This window comes from Lathyrus oleraceus, chromosome 1 (genome assembly GCF_024323335.1).
Source record: "Lathyrus oleraceus cultivar Zhongwan6 chromosome 1, CAAS_Psat_ZW6_1.0, whole genome shotgun sequence".
In the NCBI taxonomy this organism is placed as follows: Eukaryota; Viridiplantae; Streptophyta; class Magnoliopsida; order Fabales; family Fabaceae; genus Lathyrus; species Lathyrus oleraceus.
The window spans coordinates 280,782,592-280,802,638 of record NC_066579.1 but is presented as its reverse complement, the minus strand read 5'-3'; the positions used below and the strand labels follow the sequence as shown (position 1 = coordinate 280,802,638).

At 33.1% G+C, this 20,047-nt stretch overlaps 1 long non-coding RNA gene across 1 annotated transcript; it reads right to left on the bottom strand.

Annotated features, from left to right (window-relative positions):
* Nucleotides 1-17,755: 17,755 nt before the first annotated feature.
* On the bottom strand, nt 17,756-18,438 carry LOC127115672 (uncharacterized). Its single transcript, XR_007800840.1, has 3 exons — nt 18,424-18,438; nt 18,238-18,337; nt 17,756-18,018 (listed from the first exon to the last, which is right to left on the bottom strand). It is a non-coding gene; the product is annotated as an uncharacterized LOC127115672 (long non-coding RNA).
* Nucleotides 18,439-20,047: the final 1,609 nt, after the last annotated feature.

The window sequence follows — 20,047 nt, the reverse complement described above, 5'->3', positions numbered from 1 at the left end:
AAGTATTAAGGTATTAAGTTCTCATTCTCTCTATGATAAGTCAAGTGCTCTAGTATTTATCATTCGTTCATGTATTGGCTGCTTAGGTATTTTAAAGTTTTATCTTGTAGCAGTCACATTTATTTTTTAACTTCATTCTGCCACTTTGCTGTGTAGTAATCGGTTACCAAGCTTTAAGTAATCGATTACCCGCTTTGCATGATGCTATGCAAGGAAAGTTTTCCAGCAAGTAATCGATTACACCCCTTGTGGTAATCGATTACATAGTATAATTTTTCAAATTTTGGAACGTTGGCTCAGGTGTAACCAATTACACCATATTAGGTAATCGATTACCACTGAACTAGTGGCAGAAAACATTGCATTTTTCTTAGAAATGTTTTATGGATTGTGTTCTTGAACCATGGCATCCTTTCATATATCATAACCATTTAGAGAGGTATCTAAGGGTTATATATAACACTTTTTTTGCAGATTTTGAGCACACCTCCTTTCTCACAAATATTTTCAAACAATCTTCTTCATTCATCTTTTCAAATTTATTTCAAGTGTTCTTGATCAAAATTTTCTAGTGAAACTATTTACAGAATTTTCATAATCATTCATATAGTTTCATCCATATCATTAGAGCACTTGTTTGTCAAAAAGAAGTTTGATTACTTCAAAGGAGAAGATCAATAAATAGATTGATAGATTACTTTCAATTGTTAAAAACTTGTAAAAATTCATATTGTTACTTTATCCTTGTTGTCCAGGATTGTTGGAAACAAGAGGTTCATTAAAAGGGAGGATTGTTCTCTTTTTGAATTTAGTGAAAAATCCAAGAGGATTGTTCTTGGTATGATTGTTAGTGTCTTCATTGAAAGACTAGGAAAAGTCTTGTAAAAATCCTAACAATATTAAAATCTCTTTCATGTTGAAAGGGGACTGGAGTACTCTCGATCTGTGAGGGGAACCAGGATATCTCTTCGTGTTCTTTACCTTTCTGCACTTTACCGTTCATCGCTTAACATAAACAGAAAAGAAAGAACAAAGTTTTTCATAAACCGGAAAAAGTTTTAGAGGCCCAAGGTAAATAATAAAAATGAATCCCTAATAAAAAAATATAATTTAAAAAAAAACACCCTTGTATTCGTAAATAAAAAGATGATATTGCACTCACTCATATACGAAATCCTTGTAATGACCACACCTAAATACCATAATGAATTTATAAAAAAAATAAGATTCAAAAACATTAAAAATGAAAAAAGATCACGACATCATAAAGTTAAATAAGACCGTATTAATCTATACATACCATTCTGCATAGAACTCCACTAGAACATCTTTTGTTTCATATAAAAAACTTTATCAAAGTTATAAGAGGGAGAAAACTACCACACTAGATGGAAGAGAAAGTATCTTCATGTTGGTACCTACATTAACAATATATTTTATATTAATGATAACACATCAAATATCGGCGCTAATAGAATAAAATTCAAAAATATTCAAAATAATATGAAGAACATAATAGATGACTAACTATCAACACAAAATATACTATAATAGTTATAATCTATAAGATATGAATAAAATTGAAAAACAACATGGATTAGTTAGATTATATTGCAAAGTATTCATAACATTACTCAAAATTGTTAAAGCATGTAATTGCTAAAAATGTGTATGAAATGATGAAATTAACAAAGAAAGAATGATCTTATGCTAAAGATTCTTGAAAAATCATACAAGAATCTTATATGCAGATCACATAAAAACCTTCTTCCATATTTACAAAACATGGAAGAGAAAGTTTTGTTTAAACTATAAAAAAAACTTTTCATACAAATAATTAAAAATGTATAACAAAGAGATTTGAACTCAGAACCTTTATCACCTATTTAAAAATTAAGTCTTCCCACTTAGTCAATGATAAATTCATATATACTTTCCATTTTATAATTTATTTAATATGATAATATATATTTTAATTTATTTAAAATAAAATAAAGCCCCTTAATTTGGAGGCCCTGGGCTAAGGACCGTCTTGCCCTTAATTTGACCGGTCATACACACACACACAGATATATATATATATATATATATATATATATATATATATATATATATATATATATATTATATATATATATATATATATATATATATATATATATATATATATATATATATATATATATATATATATATATATATCAATGAGAATATTTGTAAAGTAAGAGATGTTTATGAACTTTTTTGATTAATCTATAAGTAACACTTAGATCAAATGATGTTCTAGTGTACATATTAATAGAAAGGCAACATGCATATGTGAAATTGGTTGGGATTTTTTTCAATTATGAAATTAGAGATTGATGGTTTTACTAAGGGACATGTAAACTTTAATGTAACTTCAAGCAAAATAGTCAAATATGAGAAATCATGTTCTAATATTTAACATCCTTTTATGCTATTTGCCTTTTATATTTTGGAGTCATGGTACTAGAGATAATTAATCTTTCTATGAAAGAATTTAAATTATCATGTATCACAATGTTGTGTTTCTTAGGTCTACCAATATAATTTATAAGATGATTGATTTTGTCATCACAAAATGGTAAGTGGCATAGTTTGTTGTACGTTTGTCTTGCATTTCTATGTATTTTTTCATATCTTATAATATATTGAATCTCATTAAAAGTTTACGATTATTTGTATCATATCCTCTAAAATATTTATGTTAATACACTACTATAAATGTAGACTTCGTAGTGAACTTTATTTTATCTCGGTCAAAGTATCTGCCACTGTAAAATCTATTTAATTATGCATTTTTCTTTATTATTAACTTTTAAGAAATATTTCACTTCAGTTAAAGATAGCAATCGTTGTGAAATATGACATGTTTAGATTTAGATCGAATGGTATTTTTTGTTGAGATAAGTAATAAGTTTATTATTGATGTTGTTGTTTTGTTGAGATTGAGATTGTTGTTTTTATGTTGTTATTATTGTAGTTTAGTTGTCCTGAATTAACAAAAAAATTAATGTTATATGTTGTTGTGATTGAGAGTGAGATTGAATTTTTTTGTTTTGCATTATCGATGTTATATGTTGTTGATGTTGTTTTGTTGTTGTGACTTTGCAATGTTTTATTTTTAATAATGTGACCTAGTAAAGTTTAAAACTTAGCAAAGTTTTCATTCAAGATGCATAATTTTACAAGGATTTTGATTAAAATTTCAGAAAGTATTGTAGATCATAGTTGGATGAAGCTAGTATATTAAATATGGTGTATGAAAAATGAGTTATTGAATTTCTTGAATTTGCAGAAAGAAAACCTCCTAACAATAATGAAATATTTTATTAACCTTGTGTTATATGCGGGAATATCAAATTTTTTGAAAAGAATTAATATTCAATCATCTATGTTATGATGGAATTAGTTAATATTATATAATATGGACATGGCACGGTGAAGTGGATAAAATATAAATAGTGATGTATATGAAGTTAATGTAGATATGGATGATTGACTAGAAGATATGATCTATGATATTGAAGAAGGTTCTTTTAGGAAAGCTCACGTGTATAATACTTGATGTAGTGACAATGATGAGTCATTATATAAAGGGTCCACATATTTTAAACGATTGTCAGTGATGTTAAAAATTTTAATTTGAAGAAAAAAAGTGGGTGGATGGATACAAGTTTCACATAATTACTTGAGTTGTTGAAAGAAATATTGTAACAAGTAGTCGGGTCATAGTTACGAACCCAAGAAGATGGCAATGGATTTTTATTATATCAAAATACAAGCATTTCATAATGATTTCATATTATACAAAAAATAATATGAAAAACTGAATTGATGCCTGAAGTGTGGGGACTCACGCTACAAGGTGAAAGACAGTGGTGCTGATGATGATGATGATGTAAGCAAGAAGTGTCCTCCTGAAAAATGGTTATGGTACCTACCAATAATTCCAATGTTCAAGAGGTTGTTTTCTAATTTAAATGATGCAAAGAATATTAGATGACATACAAATGAAATAAAATATGATGGAAACATTTATCATGTAGTTTATGCTTTGCAATGGAAGAATATTGATTCGTTGTATCTAGATTTTGGTCATGAGCCAAGAAACCTTAGGATTTGACTTGGAATTGATGGAATGAACCTATTTAGTAATTTTAGTACTAATCATACTTAATGAGATGTTCTTCTCATGATTTAACACCTATCCATGTCGTTGTCATAAAGCGCAAATAAATGTTGTGATTTATGATGATTTCGGGGCCAATCCAACCTATAAACAACATAGATGTTTATCTAAATTCATTGATTGAAGATTTAAGAGTTTTGCAGGAGGAAGACGTTGATGTTGATGATGCGTATTCAGGTGAAAATTTTAAGATGTGTGCCATGTTATTTTTCTAAATCAATGACTTTCCTGATTATGGTAATTTTTTTGGATATACCGTCAAAGGACATAAAGCACACCTTATATGTGAATCTAATACATTCTCCCACCAACTTCAGTATGGAAAAAAACTGCTTACCTTGAGCATCGGAAATTTATAAAACCCAATCATCCATATCGTAGATTGCATAAGGCTTTTAATAGAGAGCTGGAGTTTGATATAACCCCTAAGCCCTTAATCTAGAAAGACATTTATAAATAAAACAACACATTAATGTTGCCTTTAGAAAGAACTAAAAAAAGGTCAGTTGAGAAATATATATGGAAAAAGAGGTCGGTGTTCTTTGAACTTCCATATTAGTCTAGCCTTGATGTAAGACGTTATTTTGATGTGATGTGTAGAGAAAAATGTATGTGACAGTTTGATTGGAACAATAATATACATACGAGGAAATATAAAAGATGGTAATAAGTACCGTCTATATATGGTGATGGGTATACAACAAGAGTTTTCCCCTGAAGAATTAGGAAAAAGAACATATTTCCCCCCGGCATGTCACACTCTATTTAGAAAAGGAAAAAAAAATTGCGAGTGTTTGCATGGTACAAAGTTCCCCAAGGATATTCATCAAATGTCAAGAAACTTATATCAACGAAATATCTCAAGTTAATTTTCTTAAAACCACATGATTCTCATGTCTTGATGCAACAACTTCTACCAAATTGTCATACCATAATTTTGTCCTCCCTAATTTTCTTTTTCATTTTTCTCAATTCATTTGCATATTGCGTTTATTGCATTTTTCTCAATTCAAAATAATGGTCAAAGTTTCAAGTTGATAATTTTCTATTTATACCCTCATTGTGTGCATTTAATTCTTTATCATCATTTAGAATTTAAGGTCCAACTGAAAATAAATGGAAATCTTAAATTTTATTTTACATCACATTCATTTCACTTTTGCATCATAAAATACCAAAATTAATTAATTAATAACCATCATCATTTCAATTATAATTACATTCCATCATCATACTATCATCATTTCAATTTGGAAAATTAATATTCAAACTAATATTCCATGACCATGTTCAAATCATATCATCATCATCATGTGAGTCATCAATAACCATGTTTTCATAACACATTACCATTATTTACAAGAAAACTAAAAACAAAATGAGAGTTGAAATTAAAGTTAACAAAGTGGAATCAAAATCCACAACATCATACTCATTTGTAACTTCCATTATTATCATACATACCAAAGGCCATGAGTTGAATGGAATGGAAAACGAACCAAAAATAAACAAATGAGCAACATCATACATTACATAACCATAACAATATTCATTGCATTACACCACACAAACTGTGAAACAGAGTTAAATTTGAATTGAAAATAAATCAAACATTGAAATAAAAAAAAGTTATTTTATTACATAAACATGAATTACACGGTTTGTAGAGCTACTCACAACATACACCATTACATCGCATTCCATTACACATATCTACATCATCACATACATTGAAATTGAAATGAAGATTGAAAGTAATTGAATAAAATAAAACCTTCATTTATTAAAATGAAAAAAGAATTACATAAGTTCAACATTGCCTACATATCATCATTCCATATCACGAGTGAAGCTACAACCTCATTAACATCCCATATGCCATGCTACATACACCAGATACCTACATTCAACCCATGTTTCTTGCATAATAAGAGTCTCACTTTTCTCACCTCAAGTCACACAGCTTACACTTTTATCACAAAGTTTCACCTCACTTAAATTCCCCCCAAATCCTCACTCACACACTCACATCACCAAGTCCCCTCCCCACCCCATTTCTTCCTCACACTTTTCACTCATTCACTCTCATTTCCCCCCCTATATAAATAGACCCTAATTCACTCCTTAAACACATAGGCAATCCCTAAAAACCTATGCAGAAACTCTTTCAAACTCTCCTCCAAATCACCTTACCCAAAGCTTTCACAAAGAGTGGTCAAGCTTCTCATTAGAGCTTTAACAAACTCTGCACTCAGCCTAAAAATCTCGCTTGCAATCAAGATTACAATGTAAGAAAGAGAAGAAGGATTAGCAAGGGAGAAGTAAAAGATCATAAAGCAAGAGGGAGCAAGCATACATGGGTTGTAGTTGTCAGAGTTTTGCCGGAGGTCAACCAGAGCCACCGTAGGGTACCCCTTATTTTGACTTTTGCTTATTTTTCCTTCACGGTTTGGCGCGCAAGATCCCGGGGACTGAAACCCCTATGGTCTTAAGGCCCAATTACTCTTGGTAACCATTTAATTTGACTTTGAATCTTTTAGGGTTCATATTTTTTCTTGCTGATTTTGATGATTGTTGTTGATATTTGTTGTTTTTGATATGGGATTGATGGTGTATGCATGTTTTGAATTTGATTTATGTATGTTTCATGTGAAATTGGAAAATTTGTTCATTATGTGATGGACATGATGAACATGGTTGAAAGAGTGTACGCGAGGTAGAAGAGGAAAGAAAATGAGAAATAAGTTATGATGATCTAATTTCCATTTCATTTATTTTATTTAAATTGTTTATCATCATGTGTCTGATGCAGCGGCAAGTGCATAACAACCGCGAAGTAATGACATGGATATCAAACCATAGGGACCAATGGTCTAAGTATCAAATCCTTATCCTTTCAATGTATATCTAGAGAAACCAAAAGGAGATTGTTTAGTTAATAACTTGAATGATAAAAATAAATTAATTTGAAATAGCAGAAAAATCACTTATGTACCAAATTAGGGCAAACATGACCCACAATTACAGTTCATTTTTCTAAAACAATCATACGATTCTCGTTACACCTTTTGTGAGTCTTTTGCATAAATTATAGAAAATAGATAAAATTGGGTACTTTCTGCTTTCGTCAGCATATTGCCCCTATCATCGACGAATAATCCGTCGGCTTTCGCATCGTCTGGATTATTATTCGATGAGTATTTACTTTTTCTTAGCTATATGTTTTATAAAAATCATCTTTCGGATTTTACATTGTTTGTATTAGGTTGTTTAAAAATCTGTGCTCTGGTATCGACACATATCCTTACAGACTACGGTCCAAAACTAAGAACCACTTACTTTCCTAACGAAGTTCAAATGCATGCACTCAGATTATAAAATAAGTTTAATTAAAATTCTCGCAATCGATAGTAACAGATCATACAATAGGTAATGAAATAATCCACATAACCCCTACTCCCTAGGAAACTACTCACACACGGTGAGGGTGAAAACAACCGTATAGATGTTCATAATCAAACTCATAACAATCAAGTAAAATAGATTAACAATATAGAGAATGAAAAGAAAACATGGATTAAATTATAAACTTGTTCCACAAATTTCTCCCTTGGAGACTTGAGTTACAAAGTGAAAATAAAAATTGAAACTTTATAAACTAGGAGAAAGAAAATAGAAAACTTTGTTGGCCTAAACTCATAATAGGTTATGATTTTTATAGGGGGAAATAAAAGTGTCAAATATCCTTGATGCAATGTAAAAAGAGAAAATTTGATTCATATCAAATCAAGCCTAAGAGCCACAATTAAGAGGAAATCTTCTCATTTATGGAAGCAAAAAACAAAATTAGGGTTTTCTCTCGTCTCCCTGTTGCGGGTTGCTGTAGTAGGTCATTGCCTTTATGGTCAAAAGTCATCAAATGAGGGGGTTGAGGACCACGCTGTTAAGGCTCATAACAACTGCTACGAGTGGGCATAACAACCCAATGACTTGTGCATTGGAGAAATTGTCAAAATTGTTGTTTTCACTCTATTTCTCTTGCTTTTAATCCCTTTTTGCTTTAGTGCTCATTAGACCCTCGAAATCATAATAAAACATAAACCAAAGCATAAAACATGACAAATGAAAGGAAATCAAACAAAATGAGGTAAAATACTAATGGAAAACTACTAGAAAGAACGACGCAAATACCACTTATCAAACTCCCCCAAACTTAGATTGTTTCTTGTCCTCAAGAAATAAAGCTTGCATTCATGAGTCTTCAGATCAAGCGGTCACATCATGATAAAGAATACATAAGCAGAGTCAATGGTACTCATACGTGAGTCTTTGTTCCGATCGGCTAGGCTTAGTTCTCTTGGTAATCATTTATCAATGAAGGTAGTTCAAGATCACTAACTCTGGTAAAACCACAGATCTAAGTCTCCCTTTCGAAAACCTCTCCAACTATGCTTTGGGCTTAATTCTCTTTTTCTATTTTCTTCCTTTTTCTTTCAGATAATCATATTAAGGCATTTTCAATTATTGATTTCCTAACATGCACAAGATCGATCGAGAATCATTTCTAGGCACCTTTTTTTTTCTTATTCGATTAATTTATGCACTTTGGCATTTATTGGTCCACTTTGGGACGACATTTGAGAATCAACCGTCATTAGGCTAAATAATCGGGTGAGGGTTACCCAACTTAGAAGGTCTAGTTGTCTTTATAGCCTTTTCATAATTTTGATGCCCAAATTATTTATTTCTCAACCAATCGTATATACATGCAAGTCTTTAATTATGTCGAACCATCAATATGAACTAATCAAGAAGTACTTCTCAGAGTCGAGTACTATGACACAAATCTACACGTTGGACTTGCGTCCTTACTTCTGGGGGACCTAAGGTGTTCGGGTCATACCTAAGTTTTCAAACTTTCCCAATGCCCCTAATCCGAGCCTTTATTCCCTCAAAGTATATATAATTTCTCACCTTCCCCACAACCGAAGCATGTCATTAAATTTTTTTTACCGTCTTAGTTTGGGAAAAACTACGAAAATGCGGTCTTATTAAAACAAACAAATATGAACATAAAAGTGCAAGAAATAAAAGTGCAAGAAAATTAAAGGAAAATGCAAGAAAAAAAATAAGACCCCACCCCCGAAACTTGAACTAAACATTATCCTCAATATTTTGGCACAAGCAAGAGGGAGTAAACTCACAAGAACCTCACTCGGGAGGTGGGAATTGCAACATGAGTTTTTGCATCATTTTTTGGACATCATCCAGGAATACTCTTCGTCTTGTTTTCTTCTTCTTCATGAGCTTTTTATTAACTAAAAGGAATATAAAATAACAAGAAAATAATTTAGTGCAAAAAATGTGGGTTGCCTCCCATGTAGCGCTTTGTTTTAGCTCGACAGTCGATGAGTGCCAGCACTCATGGTTGCTATTTCAAAAATGATTCCTCAATGTCACTCTCAGTAGTATTATGTGTCCATTCCCACTTATCAAACCATCTCTCGTATTCACTACTCTTCTTTTTATTCTTCTTTTGGGGTGGTTGATACTTCTGAACCTGTGGGTAGTTTTGGTTTTATCCTAAGTATCAAATTTTTGGGTTTGGATTTAATCCTTTCATACCCCACCTCAAAGGTAAACATTCCTCTCTTAACATCAATAATTTCCCACTTTCATGGTCCTCTAGTATTCTCTTTTTATACATGACCTTGGTTAATGATACACCGGTAAGGATCTTTTCCATTATTTCCGCATACCTTTTAGATTGAGTATCTACCCTAGATTCCGCAAATCTTTGCAAGAATGGAATCAGTGGCTTTTAGGGATGAGGAGCAACATAAGGTTCTTTCCTCTCGACCTCTTCTATGAATTCCTTTTCGGGTGGTGTCGGTGGATTATCCTCAATCTCTACCTTTCTCTCACTAGAGCTCTCCTCAATCTTTTTATCATTTTCCCAAGGAATTACAATTTTTTTCCACTTATGGTTGTTACAATAGGTCCCTTGGGTTTTGGTCGGGTTTCCCCAAAAATGAACTGAACAGGACGGAGGAAGCAGCTTGTTGTTGAGATATTTGGGAGATATGAGTCTCTAACATTTTGGAATGGGTGATAACATTGTCAACCTTAGTGTTAAACTGCTTAAGTTCATCATTAGTGAGGAGGTTTTTATTTCTCAACTCTTCATTAATGAGAGTTTTTGTTGCCACAAAACTCTCCATCATAGATTCCAGGTAAGAGTGAGTTTGTGTCTCAATAAAATCCTCCATTAACATTTCAAGATTGGATTGTTAGGAATTTGGTGGTTCCTCGAAATATTGGGATTTGTTATGGTAGAAACAATTTGGGTGATCAGTCCTTCCTGAATTATAGGTATTGGGATAAAAGTCTTCATGGTAATTGAACATATTTTGTATAGACCCCACGCATACCAAAAAAAAAGAAAAGAAAAACATGTTCTAATCTCTATGATAATTAGAACGGGTTCCTCACATACAAGGGCAACGAGATAACTACAACAAACAAGCACAATAAAATAAACAAAAAAATAAGCTCCAGTCTATACGACGATCAAATAGAAATTCAATATAAAACGCAATTGGTCCCCGACAACGACGCCAAAAACTTGATGCAATCACAAGTGCATGACTGTCGCAAACTAATAAATAGATATCGAACCACAGGGACGAATCGTCTAAGTACGAAATCTTTATCTAATCGTTGTATATCTAGATAAATCAAAAGGAGATTTTTTAGTAAACAATTTGAATGATAAAAACCAATTAAGTGCGAGTCTTTTGCATAAATTATAGAAAACATATAAAATTTGGCACTACATGCTTTCATCAGCGCATTGCCCCTATCACAAACGAGTAATCCGTCAACTTTTGCATCGTCCCAATTATTATTCGATGACTTATTACTTTTTCCTAGCTATATGTTTTATCAAATTCATCCGTCGAATTTCGCATCGTCCGAATGAGGTTGTTTAAAAACTTGCGCTCTAGTATAGATACTTGAGAACCACTTACTTTCATAACGAAGTTGGAATGCAAGCACTCATGTTATAAAATAAGTTTAATTAAAATTCTCGCAATCGATAGTAACAAATCATATGATAGTTCATCAAATAATCCCAATAACCCATAGTCCATAGGAAACTACTCACTCAAGGTGAAGGTGAAAACAACCACAAAGATGTTTATCACCAAACTCATAGAAATCAAGTAAAACAGATAAAAAATATAGAAAATGAAAATAAAACAGGGATTGAATTAAAAACTTCTTCCTGAAATTTCTCCCTTGAAGACTTGAGTTACAAAGACAAAATAAAAATTGAAACTTTAGAAACTAGGAGAAATAAAATAGAAAACTTCGTTGTCCTAAACTCATAATAGGCTATGAGTTTTATCGGGGAGAAAAGTGTGAAATATACTTGGTTCTATGTAAAAAGATTAGATTTGATTCATATCCAATCAAGCCTAAGAGCCACAATTAAGAGGAAATCTTCTCATTTGTGGAAGCAAAAACCAAAATTGGGGTTTTCTCTCGCCTCCCTGCCATAGCTCGTAGCAGTTACAACGGATGGGCGTAGTAAGTCACTGCCTTTGTGCTCCAAAAGTCATCAAATTAAGAGGTTTAGGGCCATGTTTCTACACCCGTAGCAGCCCACTGACTTGTGCATTGGAGAAACTGCCAAAATGGCAGTTTTCGCTCCGTTTCTCTTGCCTTTGACCCCTCTTTGCTTGGATTCTCATTAGACTATGGAAATCATGAACCAAAGCATAAAACCTGAAAAATGAAAGGAAATCGAACAAAATATAGTAAAATACTAATGGAAAATTACTATAAAGAACATCGCAAACACAACTTATCAGTGTCCCATTGGGTGCTACATTGCTTATTCTTAGGGACTTAACGCACATCAGGGGGTATGTTGTACCGGGACCCCCATGTTAACAACCATACACCACACCCTTGGATGTTAATCAAACGTGTTAGACTGCATCCATCATGCAATGAGGGTGTTATCATCAGGGTCGTTTGATGTACACCAGACGGTTAAGCGAGTTTGGTCTTATTTGTTTTTTTATTTCTATTTTCTTTTTCTGATTTTTGATTGTTAGTTTTTTGTTTGATATATGTTTAGTTGGGCTCTGGGCTAGGCCCAGACGCCCCCACTAACCACCCACTCGGTTGGATATTTGCACTCTTTCGTTTAGTTTTTTCATTTCTTTTTTTATATTATTTATTAATTTTATTATGTTAATAAAAGAAATCAATTAATTTTTTGGTCATTTTTTATTAGTTATTAAAAAAATCTAAAATAAAAAACTATTTTCTTTAATAAAACCATTAAAATCAATATTTCAAAATCATAAATGCTTGATAAATATCAAGTAATTTAAAAAAAATATTTCATCATTCTTTCACTCAATTCGAAAACCACCTCACCATTAAATGATAACCTTTTAAAATCAATTTCAAACCAATGTGAATAAAAAAATTTGATTTATATCAAATCCTTTTCAAACTAAATCAAAACGCTTCGAAAATCTTTTCTCAATAAAACCTGTTGAAAAAGAAGTGAGGGTGCAGTTCCTTCTGCTCCTCAAGTAAGTGAGTGGTTGACGTACACCATATTACTCGAACATTCGTCTTCCGAATAAAATACTTTAATCAAACTAGTTGAAAAAAGGAATCAGGAATGCACATCCTTCCGCTCCTCGAATAAGTGAGTGGTTGGCGTACTCCATATTGCTTTTGCCAATAATTTTCAAAAATATTAAACTTGGACGAAAAGGGAATGGTAGATGAACCCCTTTCTTCTCCTCGAATAAACGAATGGTTGGCGTACACTTCACTAATCGAGTATTAATCGTCTGCCTAAAAACAAACTCAATCAATCAAGCTATGTTTTCTCACCCCCGCGTGATCGAAAACCTCTTCACAGATGAACAATGTTTTGTATGTTCTATCGTGATGCAAACAAATACTTAAGTCTCCCCCGCACAAGCATAAAAGCAACATTTAACCACTAGAATGTGACCTATACATTTGTTCCCAAAAATCAACCAACAAATATGTTGTTTTCTACTAAGAACTACGTAGCTTTGAGTTTCCCATCACACCTGGGGATACATAGGAGCGAGATTCAACATCTCGTTAATCTCTATAACAAAAGACTCAAAAACACATATGTCTTTCCCATAGCTATATAGCTTTGATTTTCTTATCATACTTGAGGATACGTAGGAGTTGGACTCACAATCTCGTCAAGCACCCTAATAAAAACTTATTTTTTAATCCTTTTCTTTTTCCTTTCAAAATTTTAATAACTATAAGAAAACAAATAAACGAAAGCTAACATTATATTCATAAATCTAATTAAATGTTTCCCGTTGAGTACGATGAATAAGGGGTGCTAATATCCTCCTCTCACATATTCGACTCCTAAACCTGAATTTGGCTGCGACGACCATTTTCTTTTTCATTAGGGGTTTTATCGATATTTTCCCTTTCCTTTTGGAATAAATAAAGTTTGGTGGAAACTCTATTATCATCACACTTTATTTATTCCTAAATTTTGGTAGAGAGTCAATCCTAGTTTAGTTAACTTTACGATTAATGTTAGCATTGTTTATTCATTTCCTTCTCTTCTTTTATCTCTTGTGCTATTATTATTATATGTTGTATACTGTGGATTGGATTCTTTGGTTATTGTCACTTTATGAGGAAGGCTCTATACCCGACCTTTGAGAAAAACCTTAGAATAAATGATTGTGTAGTATTGAACTAAGGGGTCTGCACCTCGATGGAACAATACGAAGACTTCGTCTATAGTAAATCTATTCATAATTTTCATCATGGTGTGGCTATAACATTATTATGTTGAAATTTTGAATAAGGTCCATGACTTTAGGGACCTCACATTCAACATAAATAAGAACCTGTTATTAGGGTCGGAGGTTGTGTAGTATTAGATCGAGGGGTATATACCACGATGGAACAATACGAAGACTCCACCTAGAGTAGATCTATTCGGTATTTTCATCATGATATGTCCAACCCATTATTATGTTGAAAATTCGAATAAGGTCCATGACTCTAGGAACCTTATCTAGATCTAAAACCCCATTTTCAGGATTGGAGATTACGTAGTATTGACCTAGGGGTTATACACCTTACTATGGCAATGCGAAGACTCCACTTAAAGTAGATATATTTAGAATTTTCATCATGGTGTAGCTTGTAACACCCTAAACCCCGTATATAATTTTAATGCATAATTTAGTAAAAATCACAACCACATAAGGTGTCACTCACATCATACATATCTTGCTCTATAAAACGGGTTACAAAATATCACATAAGACCTGTCATCGTGTGTTCCCCTTCACTTAGAGTATCATCATAGCGGAATCATTATCAATCAATTTAAACATAATAAATTCAACTCAGTATGTTAAGTTCCATAACTTTAACTTTCATAATGCAATAACAAGAGTCGTATTGTTCAACTCATCGCAATGTTTAAATCTCATCAAACATAAATAATAATTCAACAAAACAATAGAATTAAAGCAAGCGTTCCAAGCCCGATGTTACATTGATTAGATCAAGACCCTACTAAAGGAAATAATAAACTATAAGAAGCCACTCTAAGAGCTACCTTCCACTTACTGCGACAAAGCTACTCCTTAGTATCTGCACGATGCCTATGTAAAGGTAACATTCAAACAAAATGGGTGAGAATTCATTTCAATAATAAACCATATAAAACAATGAAGAATTGAGTACCACATATACATAATCATGCATAATAACATATCATATTCTCACACCCAATCATCATCAACACCATACATGACAACATCTCAATTATCATCAACATCATACGCAACAACATCTCAATTATCATTAACATCATATGCAATAACGTATCGATTCTCATCAACATCATATGCAACAACAATCGATGCAAATGCAACACTTGTGCAATATACTCAACATCGACTCGACATGCATGTGGTACCAAATATGAACACTCAGGTTCATTTCGCTCCCCAATTCCCACCATAGGATCAGATTCCCTCTTGAAACCGGAGCACACCAAATCACTACCATCACCATAGATAACGCTTCACTAATCCCCCATAATAGGAATTAGCTACTCGCACCATATCCATCACCATGGAATCAAGGCTCACCAAAAGTCATTACCATCATCATAGGTAAAACTTCACTAATCCCCCATAATAGGAATTAGCTACTCGCACCCGATCCATTACCATGGGATCGAGGCTCACCAAAACTGGACCGAAGCCCACACACCATGATGCATGAATCTAAAAAAACATGCATTAACACAACAAGGTTCACCAAAAGGATCCACACACATCTCATCATTTATGCATCACATCATTCAGCATGCAACAATCAACTCGTGTTACCATATCACACCATTATCACACCACAATATTACAACAATCCAACAATCCATCAACCAAACATATAAACCAATACATTTATCAACATAATAGGCATGTGAATAATATTAAAACATCTCACCAATCACTACCATGTTATATATCTAAGTGTTATCTTTCTAAAGTGTCAAATGACATCAAAATCTGACTTACAAAATGAAAGTTATGACCAAAATCATCAGGATATGTCAATAATTCATTAACCGAACATATGAACAAAAACTTTAGCAACACAGTGGGAATAGGAACAATAATCCAACAATTAACCTATCACTATCATGTATAAATCTTAGTGTTAGCTTTCTGATGCTTCAAATGACACGTCATTTGGGTATGCATATCAAAAGTTATGGCCAAAATCGTCGAACAATGCAAAACAATAATCTAGCAGTTATGTGCCGACACATGCCTCGTACATGTCAGCTCATGACCTTTTTAGGTCGGCACATGACTTTTCAGGTTGGAACATGAACTTTTCAGGTTTGCACATGACCTTTTCAGGTTGGCACATGGACTTTTCAGGTCTGCAAATACTGCGAAATTTTCCCAAAAATTAGTTTTTAAACCATTCAAACACTCCCTCTTGCGCTAAAAACTTATGCTACTAAAATTTATTAAATAAATCCAATTTTTAATGGCTAAAGCTTCCTAGTTCATCATCTACTCCATAGTTTTCATGAATCAATATCATATTACAACACATCATCATACTCTTCTTCTCTAAATCACCAATAACACAATCAAGGGGAAAACCTTCAAACATCAATCAATGACATAACATTATCAACAACATCAATGCAAAATGTATGCATACATAGGTTACATGAATTTCACACCAATTTTATCATACAATCAACAATTATAACAAAAACATCATAATTGAGATTTAAAACACTCAATCCTAAGGAGGTTAAGGGTTCCTCCATTCTACCCTTCCATCACACCCCTTATTATTGAAACAATTTCCCACCCTTACCTCAATCCTTAGCATAAATTCTAGTTTTGATGTGTTCTTCCTTCCTAAAGCTCTTTAGTGAAGTCCTTCCTATGCCCTAGCTTTTACCTCCCTCTCTTCTCACCAAATTCTGAAGTTTTTCTACGTAAAAACTCTTCAACTCCTTACTAACCTTTTTTATAATTAACCTAATCTCCCTAAATTATATATTTTCACCATTTCCCTCACTTAACCTCTTATGCCATTCTTGGTTCTAATTTTATTTTAATAAAAATAATACTAACAATATCGTCCTTTAATTTTTTTTATTTCATTCAAATATAACACTAAAACATTATTTTAATCCATTAAATAGTTCTAAATGAATCTACCAACTTCTAATTACCCTTCACACTCTCTACCTAAGGGTCACCCACCCTGTCATACCCCGATTTTGGTCCTGAATTTTTTCCATTTTTTCATTTTTGTTTGGCACTTGGCCTAAGGTTCATTTGCATACATTCATTCCCAAATCCATATTTTTGTTACACATTGGTCATTGTCTATGCCTTTTTGATCATGGTGCTTTTGATTATAAAATGGATGTTAATATCTTATTTTTTTTTTTATTATTTTTTATTATTTTTCAATTTGATTTTAATTTCGAATTAAGTTTAATTCCAATTGTCAATTTAATCTTAATTGTTTATTTTACTAATGATTCAAACTCTAATCGATTTTAATTTCCAAATGAATGTTAGAGTTGATATCCAAGTAATTTTAAATGAATTATAGATTAATTTGTTTTTAATTTGGTTTTTGCTGGTTTGTTATTATTAATTAAATTGATATTCAAACTAATAATGGATTATTCCTAAAAATCCACATCCATTTTTATAATCAAATATCCAATATTCCAACTCCATTTTTAAATCCAAAATCCAAATCCATTTTAAAATCAAAATTCACCAACAACAAAATCCTCTTCCTAAAACCCTATACCCTATACAATACACCATTCTACATTTTTCATTGTAGAACAAAATTCCAATACAGCAGCTTTTTTCGAGGTACCCCCACAAGAAAATGGCCGTCCACCAACAACACTTACTTTTATTAGAGAAAAGTTCTTAGTAAACCAGGAGTCATGGTTTTCTAATATAACTGCTTTAGCAAATTCAACATTTGCAACACTTCAAACGACTTCAAGATTTTCTTCACCAAAATCACCTGTAAAGAGCACCAAATCTGGCTGCACTGGAGGAATTGAAGCGCTTTGGAATCGTGTTCAAAGTTCCAGCAATCAAGCCTCGCCAATTCGCTACCAATTCCTTTTCTCACGCTTCAACAATACTCTTCGCAATCCCACTTCGTCTTCTTCTCTGTTCAATTTCAAAGCAAAACGTGTCAAAACCTCAAAACCCCAATCTGAACCGGAATATTTTGAAGATAAACGCAACTTGGAGGACTTGTAGGTTGAAACATTCCCAGTTGGAACTGAGTGGGATCAATTGGATTCCTTGTATGATATTAAATGGAATTTCTCTAATTTAGAAAATGCATTTGAATAGGGTGGCTTGTTGTCTGGGAAGAAGGTTTACCTCTTTGGTTGCACTGAGCCTCAATTGGTTATGCACAAACAAGAAAACAAAGTTATCTGCATTCCGGTTGTTGTAGCTGTTGTCTCACCTTTTCCACCATCTGATAAAATTGGGATTAGCTCCATTCAGAGAGAGGCTGAAGAGATAATTCCCATGAAACAAATGAAAATGGAATGGGTTCCGTACATTCCCCTGGAGGACCGAGATAGCCAAGTGGAAAGCCACTGTTTTATTGATGCAGCCTTTGTTCCTGCAAAATTTCAGCATCACAACAGTCCATTAATCCAAGATTAGCAGTCAATTCCGGTCGAAACCAGGAAAACACCAATGCGTCATCATCATCAAATATTCGGTGCATATCGGAAAGGAAAAACAGAAGATGAATATGGCAGTCAAGTGAAAAAACCAGAGGTTGTAAATGCAATTAGAAAATCATGCTGTGAACAATCCAACTTCCTGAAGAACCACTTATCTCAAGCCTTCACAAACAGCACCTAAGGATGTTGAAGTAGTTCCGGTATCATCAACTTTACCTCCAGAGCCACCTGTGTCTGTCGCTGTTGAATCCCAGCCACCGATACTTCCATTGCCTGTGACTTCACGGCCAACTCACAGGGATTTACAGGTGAAATCTTCCCCACCTGTCCAGCCTACTGCACCAACAAATGCCCGACCTGTTATGCCATTCCATTTGCCTGGCCAAAGAACCGTCAAACTCGCAAGAGAAAATTAGAGAAAATTTTGGAGCATGTTTTAGAGAAAAAAACAGAAATTGAAGTTACCCTGCAATTGCCGAATCTTGTCAACAGCGGTTCAGTGAACTTCTCTTCTGTTTGAATCTTCCTGCGGAAGTTCAGTCCAATCCCCTCCTTTCAACTTAGACATGCTGCAGCCTCAAGGAAGCTACGGATTTTCAAGGTTTTTTGAATCCATTGGAGTCTTACATGAATCCGCGACAACAACCGCTACAGCATCAACACTGCTGATTGCCGATACCCTGCAAATTCACACAGGAAGATTAAAGTACTTGAAAGTTTAATCAATGATGAATTGTTGCAAACTGATATATTAGAAGATGGTGAAATTGAGGACAAACATGTACCTGTAATTGGAGAATTGAGTGAGCAACATAATGGTGTAGGCAAGGAGTCTGAAGTAGACCACAACGAAAACAGAGAAAGTTTTCTTACTTCTGAAGTTTCTAATGGATATCAGGCTGATGCTTCAGCTGTAGCATTAAAGGACATGAGTAATAAATTTTCCTGCGATCCTTGTACCTATAGCTTCACTCCTTCTCCTGGATTTCAAGTTAATTAAGCCAAATGGAATCACTCAAATTACCGTAAGTGAATGTCGGCATTGTCATTACAGCAAACATAACCATAACCTGCAAAGAGCACACCAAACCATAACAGTCAATTTAGAACCTTCTGGTTACAACTTGACGGCATTGATATTTTCAATAAAAGGAAAGCTTGAAGATTGTTTCCTTCATCTCACAGTTATGATGTTTCCCATGTGATCCAAACCAGCTATCGGTTGATCGATACATCTGAAGTTGATTTTGAAGACAAAATCCAAATTATGCTGCTGACAAGATGGAGACCAAGAAAATATTAGCCCATTCTGTGGAGGCAGAGATAAACAAATTTCAGAAAGAACAAAGGGAAGAAAAGAAAAATAACTGAATGCAACAACATATGCACAAGCTACCCAAAACCGAGTACAAAACCGAAACTGATGTGCATTTTTTCACTGCAGTAAAAAAGAACAAATTAATGAGTAAAAGATGCAAAAATCCAGAAATTTC